This window comes from Pollicipes pollicipes, unplaced genomic scaffold, assembly GCF_011947565.3.
Source record: "Pollicipes pollicipes isolate AB1234 unplaced genomic scaffold, Ppol_2.1 Scaffold_7231;HRSCAF=8579_pilon_pilon_pilon, whole genome shotgun sequence".
Lineage (NCBI taxonomy): Eukaryota > Metazoa > Arthropoda > Thecostraca > Pollicipedomorpha > Pollicipedidae > Pollicipes > Pollicipes pollicipes.
The window spans coordinates 25,490,373-25,509,425 of NW_023597034.1; the positions used below are offsets into that span (position 1 = coordinate 25,490,373).

The 19,053-nt window shown below is 45.8% G+C and overlaps 1 long non-coding RNA gene across 1 annotated transcript; it reads right to left on the reverse strand.

Annotated features, from left to right (window-relative positions):
* Positions 1 to 2,424: 2,424 nt before the first annotated feature.
* LOC119109631 (uncharacterized) lies at positions 2,425 to 15,453 on the reverse strand. The gene is made up of 4 exons (XR_005095441.1): positions 15,409 to 15,453; positions 8,203 to 8,651; positions 5,389 to 5,545; positions 2,425 to 2,532 (listed from the first exon to the last, which is right to left on the reverse strand). It is a non-coding gene; the product is annotated as an uncharacterized LOC119109631 (long non-coding RNA).
* Between the last annotated feature and the right edge of the window lie 3,600 nt (positions 15,454 to 19,053).

Consider the following 19,053-nt stretch of genomic DNA (forward strand, 5'->3'; position numbering starts at 1 on the left):
GAACCATTTTGCTCGACCGCAGATTCCTCCAAGTCCATGCCAATGGAGGCAGCCAAGTTGGAAAGGTTGCACCATGTTCACAAAAATGAAATTGCAATATAAAAATTATCTGCTTTAGCACCGCGTCGTCGGAAACCACCGCCCACTCAGTGGGTCCCCTCAGATTTCACCCTGCGCTGCTTACTATCCCTCCCCGAGGCTACGGACCAGACGGTGATCTCATGGCCCCGGACGACCAGTTCCCTTTTTTGGGAGAAGTGTCTATGATTTCTGGTCGACTGAGATGGGCCGATTAACTGAAGTTAACAGAAATGTCACAAGGAAGGATGGCTTAGCTTTTCTACCACGATCCTATCATCGTTTTGAAACGAATCTTAATTCCTTGGATACTGCTGGCTGTCTGGCAACGTTTTCACTACTACTGAAGTATATCTCACAGCTGCTCATAGCATTGCCAAGTGGTGGGGTTTGTAAGCGCTGGATACCACCCGCTGTGGCCCGGCCGGGTGAACATGATTTGCTCTGACCCACGTCGGTGTTCCATTCCAGGAGTCGCCAGACGATGTCTGCTGACCAACTGCACTCCTGCACAATGTTGTCTTTGACCACGCACTCACTTACCCTCCGCAAAGTGTGCAAAGCGCGGCACAGATGGCTTCCACAGCCGTGGCTCCTGTGATCATTTCCAAGATAAAGCCGAGCTTGTGGAAAAAGCTTTGAAGGATCCCAAGGTAGTACAAGATATGCATGTAGCAGCCAGTCAGAGTGAGGGTACACAGCAGCTGTAAGAGACGTATTTCGTGAGGCAAATTCGCACACAAAACGAGAACAGCAGATTTCCCTGGCTACCTTGACTTAAGTTGTTACACACACATACGCTATATGTTTGCACAAAACAGTCGTTTGGTCATGTCGGCAGCAGAAGTGTGAACACCAGCCACTGAATACTCTTCATGACACTTTTAAAACGGAGAAAACGACTGCACCATCGTGGGTCATGTGAAAGAAGCGTGATCCTTCGTTTAGACTCAGAGTAGATGCAGCACGTCATATCTCCACGCTGTATATGAGTACTTACCAAACCACCACATGCGCAGATGAAACAGGTCTTTTGCTCAAACAGTGCCTGGGTTCTTTATTTTTCATATTGACTTGTAACAGCTCACTTTCGTTCCGACATCGGGATTGCTTAAGAATTATGTTGGGTTGTTGCCTGAACCGCCTGTTTGCGCACAAAGGAGGACGCACACCGCACGAGGCAGCGGCATCCTTTCAATTAAAATGCGGAAGCGGCCTGCGCCGTAGAGCGCAAATTTATAAGGATGAGCACTCTTGGTAAATTTAGATAATCGTGGAGACGATATATTGACTCTTAGATCATGTTGGTGAAGCCCTTTAGGCTGAAGAGGTCACGTAGCAAAAATGATACACTGAATGACTTTGAAGATGGACGGAGGGTCCCTGAACAAGCAAATGCATAGTCGTTAAATTAAGTGTGTATCCAACACAACACGTGATCCTCCAGCACAGTGCAGCTTTGCCAGGCTTCCTAATGTTATGTGACGGCCTGCATTGTGTATCTGCCGGCGATAGAAACCGCTGCGGGACAACACACAGCAACATACGATCAATGATCGTTCCCCATAAAGACAAAACGATCCCCAATGAAAACTGTGCAGCTGTGTACAGACGACCAGGTCAGACGAAAACCACGTTGCACAGCTTCGTGCGTTGCAAGGAGAACAAGTCCACAAACTGCACAAAATTGAGCCTGCTTTGCCATGTACAGATAACGTGACAATGTATGACCGTCAAATTACGTCACTCCCAGATGTTGCGGGATTTCAGAGTGCGCTCTTTACGTGAGCTTATGATTTACATTGAATGTGACCCAGCGTGGCTTCACTCCTTGAAAGGTGATGGCAGGCTGTTCACTTAACACCCAAAAATAAGCAGACACCTACGAGTGTTACTGGAAACAACAAGTTATGCCACGCCGTTTTCCCACACAGCCATACAGTGTCTCATTTTGGAACAGCGCCCATCTTGTGAGTAGCCAAAACGAGCATAGTTGTCGAATAACCCTGAAACGGTTGTGATGAAAAACTTTGTGCGGTTCGTGTCAACTTGCAATGTTCCGACTTACACCGAAAATAAGTCCATGGTGGCCTGTTTTAGTGAGAAGTGAACTCGATATGGAGGTCGCACTCCTATTCCTGGGTTAGCCGTTTTGGACCATTTTACATTCAGTTTGAGCATGATCTGTTCCGTGTAAACACTTCTGCTTCCTTTATATCGGATGTATGTAATGTCAAAAGGCAAAGCCTGATGGAATATCTCACCTCTATGGCTAGCATGTGTGGCAGTTGATCGGAGAACACGACTGCAGCGGCTTCCTTGCTGAACGAAAAAAAAGACGGTTATCTTCTCGGCAGTACATTGCAGCAACACGCGGCCAAAGGTCCAGATCATCATGCTGTACACGATGATAATCTGTATTAACAAATTCTTGATGACCAGACGCCAATCAATCTGTGGAGAATAAAAATACACACTGATGACGGTGTGTGCCAATTTTTGATAGAACTGTAAGTAGCAAGAACGCACACATTGGATTTGCATGCCTCCGCATGAGCCGCGGAGGTCGGCGCTCAAAGCATTCTCGATGCCACCAAGCAGAAAGTTCATGTAAATGACTGTCCAAGTAGCGGTGGAAGCAGGATGCGTCACAAAGAAGGGCGTAGAATTGGCCGTAGATTGCGAACACCGAATCGCCGGATGACTGCTGGGTGGCTTTGATCCACGATGAATGACGCCAAGAATATAGGTAACGAAATGACAACTGACGCAATCCATTCAAGACCACTCACAGTCTAGTATCAGTGCATGTGACCAGGCTGATATAAATCAGTGTCACTGGGGTGATGTCTTGGGTTGAACTAAATGCAACTCGCGATGAAAGCTCCGTGACCTGGACTGAGGTCAGACTTTGGGGTCCATTGAACTATCTGGGCTTGCGACGTTCTTTCGCAACTTGGCGCAAGCCGTATAAAGCTTAGCTCTGTGAATAGGTGCTTAATAAGGTGGTGAATTATAGCTGGACAATGCAATCAACACGCTAATAAAACGTATTTGAATAGTACGGATGTTGGCGTTACGGTAATTCGAGCAAAAGCCGGCCACGAGGCCCCCTCTCATCAAAATTGGCGCTGCGAGCGAGACTCAAGGGCACAACGCAAGCCGCAGACACGGTGTGACGTTTCTTGCATCTTGTGCAGAAGATGTCGTTTGGCCTGGGCGCTCCGTACAACAGCAAGATAACTGATACCAAGATATCTCAATGACCTTCTTTAAGCGCGCTGTTTGTAACGCCACGATGCTATGTTTTGGGAGTGCAAGTCGCAAAAAAACTGGACGCGAAATTCCAACAACCGGTAAGTACATCTACAAAGAACCGTGTCGTAAACCTCAGCTCGCTTGTTTGTTTTGATACATGGGCATTCAGTTCTCTTTCTGGGATGATGGTTTGACCTTATGCTGAAATCAACCTCTGTCCCAAAGCTAGTAGGACAACAGAAGTACTCGCCCAGACTACACCGGAAAAGCAGGAGCCAGATAAGATCTCCTTTGAAAGCACACGTTCGCTGAAATGAACAAAGGCGCCTTCGTCTTAATTCACCCGAAACCAACCGTCCGTCTTAAGATCATCACAAGACCACGGAACTAAATGTAGGTACGGCTGACAACGAGAATGCAACCGTAGCCCAGAACTGTAATAAAGCTCATATTTCGGCGTTAGAAGGTGCACTTCACGACTCTGTACTGGCCGCGCATTTCCCACGCGTAACCACCCGACGGACACGTCGGCCGCATGACGTCACTTTTAGCTGGATGGCGGGCGTCGTGCCAGCCGCCCGGCATGACATTCTTTTGAAAAAGTTCTAAAACGGGCTCCGAAATTTGACATTCTCATGTCATGTCATGACATTTTTTTGAAAAAAAGTCTGAAGAGGGCTCTGAAATTTGATTAGGCAGAGTCTTACCTCAATAGAAGTGATACCAATGCCTTAAGCAGAGCCAGGCCTAAAACGGCAAGATGAAACTAAACATTACCAACAAACCTACATCTGCCATGGTAACTTGACATCAAGTGCATGGGTGTCACTAATGTGTTGGAAGCGTACCTAGGTTTCAGCAAGTACAATGTGTTTTTGCTGCTGTGACTGTGTTGATGTACGTATTGTATAGTCTATGAGAAGTGTTTCTGCACAATAAAGTGTAAAAGCAGTGTGAAAAGCCGGAAATGTAATATATTTATAATTGTATACATACATATATATATATATATATATATATATATATATATTATAATATATATTATATATATGTAATTATATAAATACATATATATATATATATGTATAGGATGTCGTAGGCCTAAGGATATTATTTTTATGTTGGCAAGCTTTTGGGAATCCATCTATCATTGGTAGCGTGATGAGCAAAGCAATACGTTTTTGGTGTAAGAAAGAAAGGCACTCAGCTTCTGGTTTTTCGAAATTATTAGTAAAAAGTTTTATGCTGAATTAACTATCTACAATAATCCAGAAGGTGCTGGTTAAGCGAGGCTTTCATGCTAATGGTAGTGCTCAAAATTACGGGCTCCACTCATCATCAGGGGGTTGAGCGCACTCATTCAGAGTGAGAGACTGAGAGAGCCTATTTCATCACCTCTCATCATCCTGACTCGGAGTTCATCCATGGGCGCGATCCTCCTTTTGAGAGCGGGCGTAGCTCGAAACCAGTTAGTGCCGCCAATAAAATATGTGTTTAGCACTGTAACCAGTATCTCCACTATTTAACCAGTAGCTCCCTAAATGTTGGAGGTCGTTAACTCGGCATAGGAGCTTCGAACCCGTAGCGCGCTTCTCAGTTCTTTAAATTTGCTGTTGAAAACGTTTCAGTCATCAAACCTTAAATGATCCCATGATGTGGTCTCACAGCTTGTGGATAAAACATGAATTAGAAAAAGATCGCTTCTACAAGAGGATGAAAGCATCACGAGACGTGAGAGACTGGCCAGCCCAAGGTCACGCGACCACTCGTGGGAGACATCCGCGCACTCATCTTGATCGGACGTCATCATTGCATGAGTTGTTACAGGTCAAACTGTAGCGTGTACGCAATAATGTAGGAGGAGACGGCACCTGTCGAGCTGCTTTGCGAGGCAATAATCACCAGGGAGATCATCAAGCAGTGCAGTTAAAACCAGTACAAAAAGCCAGCCAAGCCCACGCAACTGCTGGAAAGGCCAACCTTTCCTCACGCTCTGAGGAACGTGTCTGGCTGTTACTGGGAATCAGATAGCAATTAATTGTGTTAACTTACCTTTTCTGGCTCCACAGAGAGAAAGTAGGCGATCAAAATGATGGCAAAGTAGCCGGATAAGGCGATGCACTGGTGAGTGGAAGGCACAAAGCGTCCCTGGTGTGTCAACATCACAATCAAAACGAACACTATGGCGCAGGTGGCGAGACGCACCAACCTGAAACGGAAAGCAAACCAGTTAGCTATGATCTGTTAGACGTCTCATTCAACAAGAGTTGCAAGTAACACCGAACTCATTCCTAAGCCTTTAAGCTCCCAAAGTATGGTTTTTGCAAACCTCATTATTTACGATGGCTTATTTTGCCAATAGGCGTGACTTGTTCCTCATCAAAAGATATTGTGGAAGGCTTGATCAGTTTGATGAAGCCCAAAACATGGCTCAACAATGCTTTTAGCGTCATGCATAAGACTGAATACATGACATCTAAATCAAAGTTCCCTTGTTCATGTCATTTTTACCCGTGTGTATGTGTGGCCATCGCACGGCTATATGTCGCTTTAAGCTGCACATGTACAGGAGCACGAGTTCTGATAAAAGTGATAATATTCATATCGGTGCTAACACTGTATGGATTGGTACGGATGATGTATTTTGCTTTTGGTTAAGACGACATGAGAATGCAACTCAGCCAGCATGTCTATTTTTTCACTCAGGAGATGTACGCAACGTAATTAGTTTCTATCAGGGATAGATAGCGTTAGTGAAGCACCTCGCCCAGCGACTTTTAATTCGACGCCAAAACCTTATTTTCATGTGGAGAGCTGCGCTTTGAAATTATGAGGGTCTAATTACCTCGCCCGTGATCTCAGAATCTATTTGGTCCACTGGACCGCTCGAGGCCTCAAACTTATCTCAAACTGATCAAAGAGCTCGAGCCAAAGCGTAAACTATTCCCATGCAAGCAAAAGTTTGAAAAATGTCATTTATAAGTCGTTTCTACAATGAATTAATGCACTAAAAAGTTTTTTAAAAGCTTTAATTTTTTTTAATTACAATTTTTTACGTAATTATGATTTTTTTAAAATAAGGTTTTTACCTGTCATGTTTTGGTCATACTTAACACTCATATTTCACGCTGAGATCTGGCGCCATATATGTCCATAAAAGCATCATCTTGCGTATAGTCAGCCAACCGCAATTTTATCAAAACATGCGCCTTTGCAAACATGTTTGTAAAGACGCATATGAAACGCTCTGCGAAACACTTCTAGCCGAAAATCACTGATAAAAAGCTATGGTCTTTAAAAAGTTTTTAAAAGTTGTGTACCATAATCCTTCGTGAAAACGGCCGACGCCACATACGGTAGAAACAAAATTTGTTCTTCCTGAGTGTGCCACCAACTACCCGCTGTTACTCATTTGAAGCGAATACCAACCAATTATTCAAAATGGCGTTTATTAAGCAGGGTTTTTAAAGTCTTCCAGTGGATGCCTTTCCGTCGATTACGTTGGAATGGGCAACTGCAGCACGACTTGGACACCTACAATCTAAAATGTAATGAACTAAACTATTACTGGAAATACGTTCGACAGTGACGCATACATTAGTTTGTTTAAAGACAGGGGACACGAAATTGGCGAAGGTACCCAAATACCGAGAACACTAATGGTGCACGAAGCCAACTTGGTTCACCCGTCACTATCCCACGCTAAATTCATGCAAAGTTCAGAGGCCGTCACAGGCGAGAAGCCCACTTAACCGTGAACGAATGAAGTCATTAGATCGGCCACGCAAGCTTTCGGGACACCAAGCCCACGAGCAAATTTCAGAATTGAAAAATACGCTTACATTTTGGGGTCTTTATGACGCCTGTAGCGTAGCAGTTTCTTTACGTGAAATAAATTTTTTAAGCACCCACATAGAATGCTATGTGCCGGTCATGAGCTCTCTTGTTTTTGGAGGGCGGTATAGGAAAGCGCTGCATGGGGTTTACTTAACCGTCAGTGCTCTTCAAGGTATTCCGTTTTTTATGCCCAGAGATGGCTGCAAATACTAGATGTGATGAAAAACCAAAATTCTGTCAAAAACAAACCGCTGTTAAACTGCAACGGCGGACTCAGGCATGTTTGAAAGTGGTTATTAATGCAAGATGTACCAGTTCTTATGATGATATTGCCAGCAAGGCTAGAACAACTCATAGCCTGGCTTACAGCTCTTGAAGGGATGCGTGGCCAATTGATTATTATATCGATCTCTATGAAATGCTAAATAATCGGTGATTAACCACCGCTCAAGATCCCCGTCAAAACTGTTGGCCCTAGCAGGCGCTAGAACAATTTGGTATTGTAATATTTGCCTTCTGTTCATATGTCTGGGCACCACGGCTGTTCATGCCTAGAAAAATCTCCGAGATCATATCCTAATCCATATGCATGATGTTAGCGGCCAAAAAAGAAGAAGGAAACCTTAACTGCATTGGTCAAAGGCTCTTCCCCAGAATAAATATCAGTTGCAGCACCCCAGTGATATGGCCTGACGTCGCTTTTGCATTTGCAGTTTTTCTATCTGTTTACATAATGCTTGTTATTTACTCGTGCTTAGTTGACGGGAGCTTTTGACAAAATTCCAGCAAGATCACATTTTCCCCCATAAGCTGTTTAGCTTCACTCATGAAGACAGCTGAGTATCCAAACTCCGCCAAATATTGCTTTTCTGCTGGTTGCGAGTGATGGATGCAATAAGTTCTGGGCTAGTTAGTCATGCATGCTAACATACGCACGACCACATTCATAGTGGTCTAAGCAAATTACGGCATCTTTGCCTCACTTTTATCAGACCTCGAATAAGAGCTCAATAGAGGGTTTCTACTCACGTGTATTGGCACGTAACTCGACAGCATTCGAACGGCCGGATGCAGATTGATCTCTTCAGCCGCCGGACGTGGTGTATGTGGGGAAGGATCAGTCTGAACAGCATGATGTATAACAGAATGACGGCGCTGACCCACGCTACGAGACCACCTCCGTTGCACGCGTCATAGTCCTGTTCCATGATGTAAAAGCTGTAAATCTGGACGTAAATGACATACGTTATCCAGGCAAGGAAAGCTAACCACCGAAGCTGTCTTTTGTGCTTCCTCATCCACCGCAGTGTGACAATGAATGCGTAGTGGGGATAGTAGAGGCAGGATTTAGGATGACATCTCCGCTCGAGCTCGTCGGTTGTGTCTTCGGATGGAGTCTGCTTGACCTCATCTTGATCGGCCCATTGGCTGCTCAAAATGGCGTCCATCACAGTCCTGCTACTGGTTTCACTTCCATTCTACGGAAACAGCACCAAACTGTCGGAAAAAACAACGGCCAATGGCCCGACTTTTTCAAATTGCGAGCAGTTCATTCTGTACAGTCTAATCCCCCGTCTAAGCCCATCAGCTCTAACGTTTAGCACCACCTGCATTGTAGCGTCATCCACGACATTCGTATTGTTTCTACGAGGAGCATTATTCCAGCGTGACATTCTACGAAATTCTGACCTTTCCTCGAGAGCGGTGACACGAAAGTTTCGAGAGACCTTTTAGTATACATGTCCATGCTCATGTTCATTTATCAAGCGAGTCAATCAATGTAGGTGGCCTGCGTTTCCGCGAGACAACACTAGCAAGGTGTGACAGCCTTATATTTCCGGCTCTTACCTGCCCATAGTATTAAAATGAAGAGCTACATTGCCCAATACACTGGAAAAACAAAATGATGAAGTTCTGCGCCATGCATTATTGGCATCTGGTCAACGTCAGACGTCTACGCTGTTTGACATCCCACAGACAATTCTGGCGCACGTGTAAGTGTGACTGCTCACCACCTGGCCGATGGCCCCGCCCAGGTCACCAAGGCCCTGAGAGCTTCGTCTGCGTGACATGACTTCACATGTTAGGAATACCCATAGCTTAACATCTGCGACCGGATCTGGAGGGTGGACTGACCACCGGTTATTCGTCATTCGGCCGATGGTTCGCTGTCCGAAGTGGTCCTCCAGCCAGATCATGGCCAGCCCTAACGTATGGGGAGTCGCCCCGTTATGCAGAAGCAGAACGTTCGCCCTATGGCCTTTGAGGTCTCGCTCCAGTTACTTTTAGAAGCCCTTCAGCATGCCAGCGTACCACTGATTGTAGACCGTGACCTTGGAGGCATCTACACATTTGTAAGGCGAAGGGCCCAATGAGACCACTGGGGCTCGTGGCGCACCACATTGGCATCTTTGGGTTGAGCAGCGGCCTTTCCAGCAGCGGATGGGAGCTCCGATGCACAAGCCCGGCCTCTGAACATTTTGATTGATTTTTTTTCGGAGATTAGGCTAGGAGATTAGGAGATTAGCCGCTCACACTAGAATGCATGCTAAGCAGTGCTTGTTGTGTGAACCCTGACCCTGTCACTCGATCGTAAAGTTCCAGTCCAACGGCAGAATTTTGTGGCGGGATTTTAACGTGCCGTAATATAAGGTACACCCCGGACCCCATAATAGTCTGGACCCGTCAAAATTCAGCCATACGAATCTTCCGCTATCAATATGGTCAGCTGTCTCGTTGTCGTTGTTGCCTGGGGGTGAAGGTAAGTTCCTTGGACATGAGACCATGTTCTCTTAATAATTGAGTTGCTGAATTGAGCGTCAAAACCACAGAGCTGAAATGGCCCATAATATATATTTTTGATATATTTGTGGTAATCCTAGACGGTTTACCACATTTCTTATGTTCAAAATGCCTTTGTAGATTCTGAAAAACGACCATGGTGTTAACAAAATAAAAAATGAGTGTTTTCGAGGCTAGCAAATTTCAAAGCAATCATGTATGGTTGTTAACACGCGGCCGGAATGGGTCAGTTGGCTCTCTCCCCGAAATGGTTTCCCGAAAAACTTTCAACCTGCGTGGCATAGCCGGGCCATACTTTGCATAGCTCTATGCAAATGAATAGCGGATCTTTTGATATAAAAGTGAGGTGTATCTTGTAATGTCGCTGACGTATGGCAGGTCAAAGTCAGGCCATGGCTGTCAGCGGAGGAAATTCCTAGGGAATCGTTCAATCTGATGCAACAATTGAGTGTTAGCAGAAGCCATACGTCTATGAGGTGGTGCTTTTAGGCAATTAGCCAGATTAATTTAAAATTTCGCCTACGTCTATTAACTCTGGGTCGGGTATGAAAATGATACCGAGGGTAAAACCGAGCTGCTCTTTCACAGTAGAAGTTTGCTTTAAGGCGTAGTTTTGTTTGCTCAATCTGAAGGTCTTGATCACAAGATCTTCAACAGAATCTTATTTGGTCTTACATAAGTTGTTAAGCACATTTGCAAGGAACATTATGTACATAGATGAAACAGCAGTAATAGCCTTATGTCTCGTAGAAAAAAAAAACAGGAAAATGGAGATATAGATCCGTTGATATCTTGGCAACATGCCTTTATCGAAACGCATCTCTATCTCCATTTCCCCGTTCCCTTTTACGAGTTATGCGGTCAATTCTACAGTCTTATCTAATTTGGACTTCTCGGAGGTCAGAGGAGGCTACTGACCTAAAGTGACCCAGATGAAAATTTGGTTTAAGGAAAAAACGCTCAACGTAATCCTTCATGTTTATATCAATTCAAAAACTAAAACGATCTCGCAGGTCTTTGTTCACCGATACATTCTAGACGTCAAATGAGTTCACTAACCTGACCTTATTTGACATTGTTTGACCCAAGAGTCATGACGCAGAAATCTCAAAATTTCTCACAAGGGAGTTAATGTACAGGCCTGCCTGCTCTGTGGATTGATGCATCTATCTAGCTCGCTTAGTTTTTTAAATCTCAGGGGATTAAATTGTCCCCCTTGCCCATCCGAGCGCGTCGCATTTAACCGGCTACCCGTGCGCGTGTTATATGAGGACGCATTCAACCCACTCGCTGCAACCCAAAGGAACCCATGAACTTTGGTGCTCAAGCTGGGCACCCTACACCACTCTCACGGGCTTCTATTTATGTGTTGGCTGAATAAGTTTATGCTATGCGGCAGTCAGCATACCTACAAGATATATACAACAAGCCTCTTTGTGGCTAGTGCAAAATTGTATTTAGCTGCAAAACGCGATAATTTGCAGAAATGGCTAGCAGTATGATACAGAGATAAAGTTATTCCCAAGCTTAGCAGCACGCTGTGGAAGCCCATTGCGTACCTCATCACCAAGAAAGATATCCTGAAGCAGGTCTTCAAGATGGGGGTGCTGGACACATGGGACAAAAAGAATGAAGTCGGTAGGGAACGGGAGAAGAACAGAGAGAGCTAACTGAATGACAATCAACCACAGGATGGGAAAAGGTGAAGTGATGGAGACAAGGGTGGCCAGGGAGTCTTCTTGCGGAGATAGAAGCATGAAGTATTTACTTCCGGCTACCACTTTACTACTTTCTAATCCAACGCTGTGGCTTTCTCCATCTCGCGGTTTATACTCATTCATATTTATCTCACCTTCCCCCCTCCCTCCCCTCCATCTTCACGAGAAGGATGCTTCCCGTATCCCTGAGGCGCAGCACCTTCAGCCTGAGTACGTGCTGGAGGATGCTTCGTTGGAGAGAGCTCCGTGATGGGCAACTCTTCCAGCTAGTCGGTAAGCTTGGTGAGGTTTGAGCTCAACCTGGCTGTCGTGCCGCCAGCCATTTCTGAAAATCCTCACTTCTGGTGATTTAAAGGGACTGTGGCACCCTTTTTTACTGTTCAATTGTTGTTAAATTTGGCGTGTCCGATGTGATCAAATTACCAGCTTTCTCCGAAATCTCTGAATAGCTCAAAATGCTCTGAATAGCTCAGAATTTCGATTCGAAGAAATGTTGAGCTCTGCTCACTGCTATGAAAACAAGCATTTGATTTGTTTGTAACATACTAATTAGCCAAAACGTTGGTGTGGTAAACGCTACGAAAGCTTGGAACACCCTTTTTAGAGAAAAATCGCAAACATCAGGCTATATTCCGCGAACTCAACGAAACGTTATACCAGGGCATTGATTTCTCCCCTATGGAGCTTATAGCAATGACTTTTTTCGAAGCACACTGGCTTTAGGATACGAAGTATCACATAGTTCATAGAAAGGCACTGGTTCAAGCTTCAACCAATGCGTTTCTCGGTACCTGGCCATTGCCGCCTGCTGCACCAATCACAAGCCTGCTTCGTACTGGTGTCATTCATTCCAGTACAGGCGCACTTTTAAATCCGCAGGCCCGCATTTTGCCGGTTAAAACAACTTAAAAGTCCTATCTCTAACCCGTAATGACTGAAAACACCTTTCAGCAGATTGTGCCATCGTCATGACGACGGCAATTGTCATGACGATGGCGGTCGCGACAACTGCAGTTCTCGCTGGGTGCATTCTGGAGCTAGCAAGAGAGGAAGAAGTATTCTGCTGTTGCAAAGTTTTGACAGCGTAATTTGGAATAAAAAATAATTAAAGTTTACTTCCTTACTATATCTTGATGGTGCTGCACTGGCACAACCAGCACCATCATTAGACGTAAATGGTCCTGAGGTCTCGCCAGAGTATGTTTTGAAATACCCCCAAAGATGAGACGCTCCCTTTAACGCCAATCTTGTTCTGTCCACCACGGGGCTTGACGCACGTATCATCTTTGTGCATGAATTTCTATACAGCATACACTGCAGCCAGCTAGTACACGGATGGAAAAGCGGGGGACGTCAGTGTAGCACAGACCGCTCAAGTGCTGAAGCTCATGGGCTTTGTCTTGGTAGCAATGAGCGGTTGAATACCTGCTCGCTTACCTGAGCGCGTTGTTTGATTTCCGAGCCTTGAAGACCGCAAATTTGTGCTTTATTGACGCCATAACAGTTTCCAAACACTTAACAAAAGGGCGCTGTACGTCCAGAGCTATCACAGATATACTGGAAATATCTGTTCCGGATCCACTTCACGTCTGCAATTGTGGCAAGACGGTCGTATGACCTAAAACTCTTTTGGTGACGACATTTTTGCAGATGCCGGGCTATAAAAAGCCAGAGGGTCTCCTGTGCCGACCTCCCCCCCCCCTTTTCCGCCCATACCCTGGGACAATGAGAGTCCCTATATTGGTAAGAGTGAATGCATACCAAACGGTCGGCTCCGCGTCAGTCTGAGAGCCTATTGTCCAAGCAGAGACACGGGCTGATCCCGCAAATGGCAGTCAAAAGGCTTCTTGTATACTTCGGGGGGGGGGGGGGGCTTCATGGGTGAGCTCTTTTCGGCTTATGCAGCATGTTAAAAAAAATGTCCTTTGCTGAACAAGGAGAGACCAAAAATTATTGGTCACCAGGGGCATTCTGGCCTGGGCCTGTCGGCCCCTCAAGCGTGCTCTGAACGCCCAGAAGTCACCTTAATCTCTCAAGGTCCGATCCCAGGGGACTCTGGGTGCACCCATTCCTGGCCCCATTCCTGTCTGGAGCCCTTTTGGCCACCCAGGGGGCCTTTTAGGCACTGAGGGTTTTTCCGAATTAGGGGGACCGCTCAGGCTGCCAAAAAATCATATGAAAACAGTAAAAAATAAAAGTCTTTAAAATGTCTCTCTGGGAACCTGACAGACTGCTCAGGACTTCTTTGAGCTCTCAGAGTCCTCTACAATTATCATAACCCTAAGGATAGCTTGTAATTCCAGTGATTCAAGGCCCAATTTGACGCTCAAAGTGGGGTGCGAAGTTGCCGTTTTATGCTGAACTGGGCCCCAATGACCTAAAGCAGGTGGACCCTGCCAGCCCTTTAAATATTTTCATAACCAGCCATGGAGATATCTACTAAACCATTCCAGCTTCCCTTTGTTATGTGTTTGTATGGACAAAAGTCAGTCAAAGTCTTACGTCATAAGCCATGCCGTCAGTTTTTATGACGCTCATTTTCCATTGAAATCCATAATTATAAGAAAAGCTGCACCAGCCAAGCAATCTAGTCGATGAGAAGCCTTATCTAGTAATAAAGGTAATCACCGAGTAAGCTCAGCAATAAATCACCTGCGTCACCTGTTGCCAGTTTCATATAATCTATACATCGACTGGCCGTGCCCCAGGGTGTGTGTCATCGAACGAAATGAAAAACACGTATTTGTGTGTTGTCAAGTTCCGCCATACACATACAAAATCAGGACGCATCATTCCTTGCGCCTGCTAAGATCTTTCATGACCTTCTCTTCACTGTCGTCGATGTCGAAGAAAGGTAAGATTTTGTAGAATGCCACGCTTAGCTCACAATGCTAAAGACGGTTGGAATCATGTAAGGTTATCGGATTCCCACATTGCTGTAGGTCATTGTTCTTAGAGAGGATAGATCATCTTTAAACTCTAGATAAACTGACCTGTTTGCTGTTGAAGACTGTTGGGTGGTGGGTGACTATAGTACCAAAAAAGTATAGGATCACGATCTTTTTGGAAAGGAAAAAAGAGCGTGCGTTACGTGTTAATGAACACATGTGTAATACCAAGAACGAGACCGCCGGCCCACTGTTCAGTGACCATTCGTCCACCAGTGACCCGAGCGCACCGTTCACCAACCATCCGCGCAGCAGCATTCCGCGCAGATGCAACGATGGGGCGGTTAGAGAAATCTCCAAAAGAGCCCCCTATCAGGAAACACCATTTGAGCAATAATACAGTCGCTGACACCTGGGCCACACCGTCCGGCACCCTTCAGCTGCGCACCATCTGACGGCACTCCACCGAGTCACCACGTCGCCAGTAAAATGGCAGTGCCGGCGTGAACCGACGTACAAATGTATGAGCTGTCATATGTGTGTCGGCGAGGGTGGCAGAAGTAATGTGGTGTGTCGCATCCTTCTCCACATTCTCATCTCCCTCTCTGCCCACCTGAGGATGCGGACAACCGGATATTTTTGCCCTCCAGACTTCTGCTTTTTTATCCTCAACAGCCAACAGTCTTCACCAGCAAACAGGTCCCTTTATTTAGGGCTTAAAGGTCATCTGGCTACACGCTTTGAACAAGTGCAACTGTGTTAAGATGGCTCAGGGCTGTTTAGAGGCGCTAAGATAACGTGAAGATCGATGCAAAGTTCAAGCTCACCCTTTCAGCCAATATGTTGTCTTGCGAGGCCTTTTCAGAAACAAGTTTTGGAGATGGACTTTCTCCAGGCCGACACAGGACTGCTACTCTCGTGGTAGTGGAAATTGATGGACCTGGCCTGCAAATGAGGAACATCAAGAATGCCAATAATCTCTCCCAGGCTTTTTTCTACGTATCTGCGATTCTCTAGTGTACAGATGAGAATGAACTGTGAAGGGTACACCTCTATCATGAGCCCAACCGCTGGTCATTTTAATTGTTTAGGTTCGGCAGGGGACTGATGTCTTACGGTATGGAGGCCGTGAGTGCCTCATTTGATATCCAAAGAAACTGCGGAACAAAGTCGGGTTGTCTGAGACGGACCACCCTCAGGTCATTCTTCACCCCTCCCGACCACATCGAGGTGGTTCCGTCTGACGTACCGAAGGATCCGGCACGACGTTAATGATGGGCGCCGTGTTCCGTCGAATGAACTGCTCTGGCAGCAAAGTCTCGGGTTCTCTGAGACTGTAGAATCTTGTATTCTCAGCCTGTGAGGAGGCAAAGAAGTGGTATCCGACGCATTGTTTTGGTTCGTGACCCGCGCCCGGCCGCGAGGTAATTTACCTAACCCCAGTGGTGTTTTCAGCACAAATCAAAAACGCCGGGGTGAAAAGGCCACTGATTTACCGGATATCATCGGATATCGTTGACGTTTCGCTGTATGAGCAAGTTAAGCCATAGAATGCTGCTAAGCACATTAACTTTAATCACAATAGTTTTAGTGTGTGGCAGAAACATACTACAACCTATACGATATCAGTGCTGACGTCACAGATCAGTGGTGAATGTTTTTGAAATGCCTCTCAGATGAGTGTTTTTCACAGATTTTTCAGCCAAGATCCACATCACATACTAAACAGCATAGGATCCCGCATAGCTTGGCTTACTACTAGTCGTAAGAATCGTGGCTGGCGACGGCATCTTGCGACGAACGTGATCAGTTTGTTACGCAGCGTCTTAAGCGTCGCGCAGATTGAGACAGATGGGCTCGATTGCCCGCCATGCGGTAATTGCTTTGGGTTTGGTGCGAGGTTGTTGGCTGCTGTTGGTCGTGTTCATGTCATGAAAAGCTGGCTGGCTCCAAGAACGTAACTCATCAGCAGTTTTGGTTTAAGGCAATAGCGTTAAAAAGCCCTGTCAATCTAAGAGGATTGTTGTTTGTGGGAACCTGAGCTGTAGCTTCAGAGGCAAATTGAGGACATTTGGGCGACACATGTCAAGGATTCATCCGGGGCTTCCTGCTGCTGAGAGGAAAAGCGGCTCTGAGTTAAGAGGCCGAGCATCACTGATGTATGTCTTTAACATTGCCCGTTGACATCTTAAATTACCGTGCTGATCGGTGGACAGGCGTGATATAAAATGTTTTTAGTCGTTACCATACTGTGTATAAAGCTGAATAAAGGTGCTGGAGGTGTTCAATAATGTTGTTTGCATATGTTAATACTAATTTCGCATGTTTTTTTCTCCAAATAATTGGAATGATGTTAGGAAGTGCGGTCCTGCACCCGCAATGATTATGCAAAAATAGTTGGTCGCCAACGCTTTCATCTGATTGCACGATGACGTCACAAAACCAAAGCGATATTGGTTAAGGTGCTTGTAGTAAATTGTAGTAAATGTAGAGCTACAGGGATGCAGTTTTGCAAAGTGCGTAGGGGTAAGGGAAAAAGAGGGTGCAGAAAGGGACAATGGCTGAGCCTGCCTCCGAAATGCACTTCAAGCAGTTTTCTCCACATATTTGACGCACTTTCTTTTAGCAGTTGGGAGCAGGGGTGCAGTTTCTCAAAAATGGCCTTGTCGCTGAGCCCCAAAAACTAAAAAAATGAAGAATGTTGGATACAAATGATAATAAAAATGTACATTATATTAACAAGGTGGCATACCCGCCATCCATATTTAAATAACCAACACGTTGTTTGCTTTACTTATACTTTGTGATCGCTGAAAATGCTGACGGGAGTGTGCCGAAAAGGACGTGTGTGTGTGTGTGTGTGTGTGTGTGTGTTGTGTGTGTGTGTGTGTTGTGTGTGTGGTGTGTGTGTGTGTGTGTTGTTGTGTGTGTGTGTGTTGTGTGTGTGTGGTGTGTGTGTGTGCTGTGGGTGCGTGCGTGCGTGCCCGTGCGTGCGTGCGTGCGTGCGTGCGTGCGTGCGTGCGTGCGTGCGTGCGTGCGTGGCGTGGGCGTGGGCGTGGGCGTGGGCGTGGGCGTGGGCGTGGGCGTGGGCGTGGGCGTGGGCGTGTGTGTGCGTGCATACTTTGTTAACCTCTGAAAATACTCCTTGCTGTCTTCTTTGTAGTCACTGGCCATTGTGTTCAATATTTCAGGTAATATAATAATCGCGCCCGCCTGACCAGACCTACCGTTCGCCTGTTCTGTTAGGCGCAGGTCACTCGCGCTCCTCTGGACAGGTTCACGGTCGGACGCAGAATATTTGATTGCCTTCTTAAAAACACAACTATATCGAACGCGACGGTGGCTTGATGCTGCAATTATCATGCCCGAAAATGATGTAGCTACTGACAACTGCACAGATTCGTCACGCCTGGCCGTGCTGAGTAAATACTATCGCTCTAGATTCACTGTACCGGCAATGTTTCGATAAAATCAATGAGCACAAGAGTTCATCGTTAAAAATCAAACTCAAAACGTTTATGAACTCCTGGAGCTACCCCGGATGCTCTCCTCCTGAAACGGCTAGTGCAGTTGTTCTGCACAGACCAACCAGCATAATCATCATGGTCAGGTTGCTGCAATGATCTAATTTGCAAGTTGTGTCCGCATCAAGCATTGTACTCAGCCGTCATGCAATATGAAGTGCAAGGGCAGAATTATCTGTTATCACATCTCTGCGAGGAAACACTTACCAAATTTTTCTGCGTCGTCGGCATGAAAGTTGGCATCGCTGCTGTCCTGTCACTCCTGCCAGCGAAGACGTCGGCTGAGTTCGGGGCACTATCAGGAGCTATCCGCTGCAGCAGGGCGGTGTGTTAGGTCCCCAAAATGAACTGCGCTGGAAATTTTTGATCTTATGGGAGCCTCGAGCATTGATCCCGTGACCACTCCGGAAAAACTTTTATCAATTGTTTGGCTCGGCGATCTAGCTATGTATTCATCAAGTCTCACCGCGCATTAAACCTTGAACAACTTAATTTACCGTATTTCATGTGCACCTAGAGGGAAAGCCGCACATTTGGAGATATTGAGGCAAGCGTCGGATGTAATGAAATAAACTCACTTATAACTATTGACATACTTTGAAGTGCAAATGGTAATACGTTACGTTACATTACACTACATTACATTACAGCTTTTCTGTTTAGTACATATGTTCCGCAATACGTCATTGTTTGGTTATGCCATCGTACCTTGCATAACATTGATTGAGAGCCAATTGACGACCGTTATACATGGAAATCGTGCTCACGAACGCCAGATGTAAACGACCCGAAAACTATATTTTCTTGCCCTTGACTGTCGTGTGGCAGTCGGAATGCCAGAATTGGAATGGCGTGTCATGGCGTGATGGATACTGTGTAAACCCGGAATTGCCCCCCCCCCCCCCCCAAATAGTTCGTACATCTTCGCATGCGTTTAGGTCAGAAACT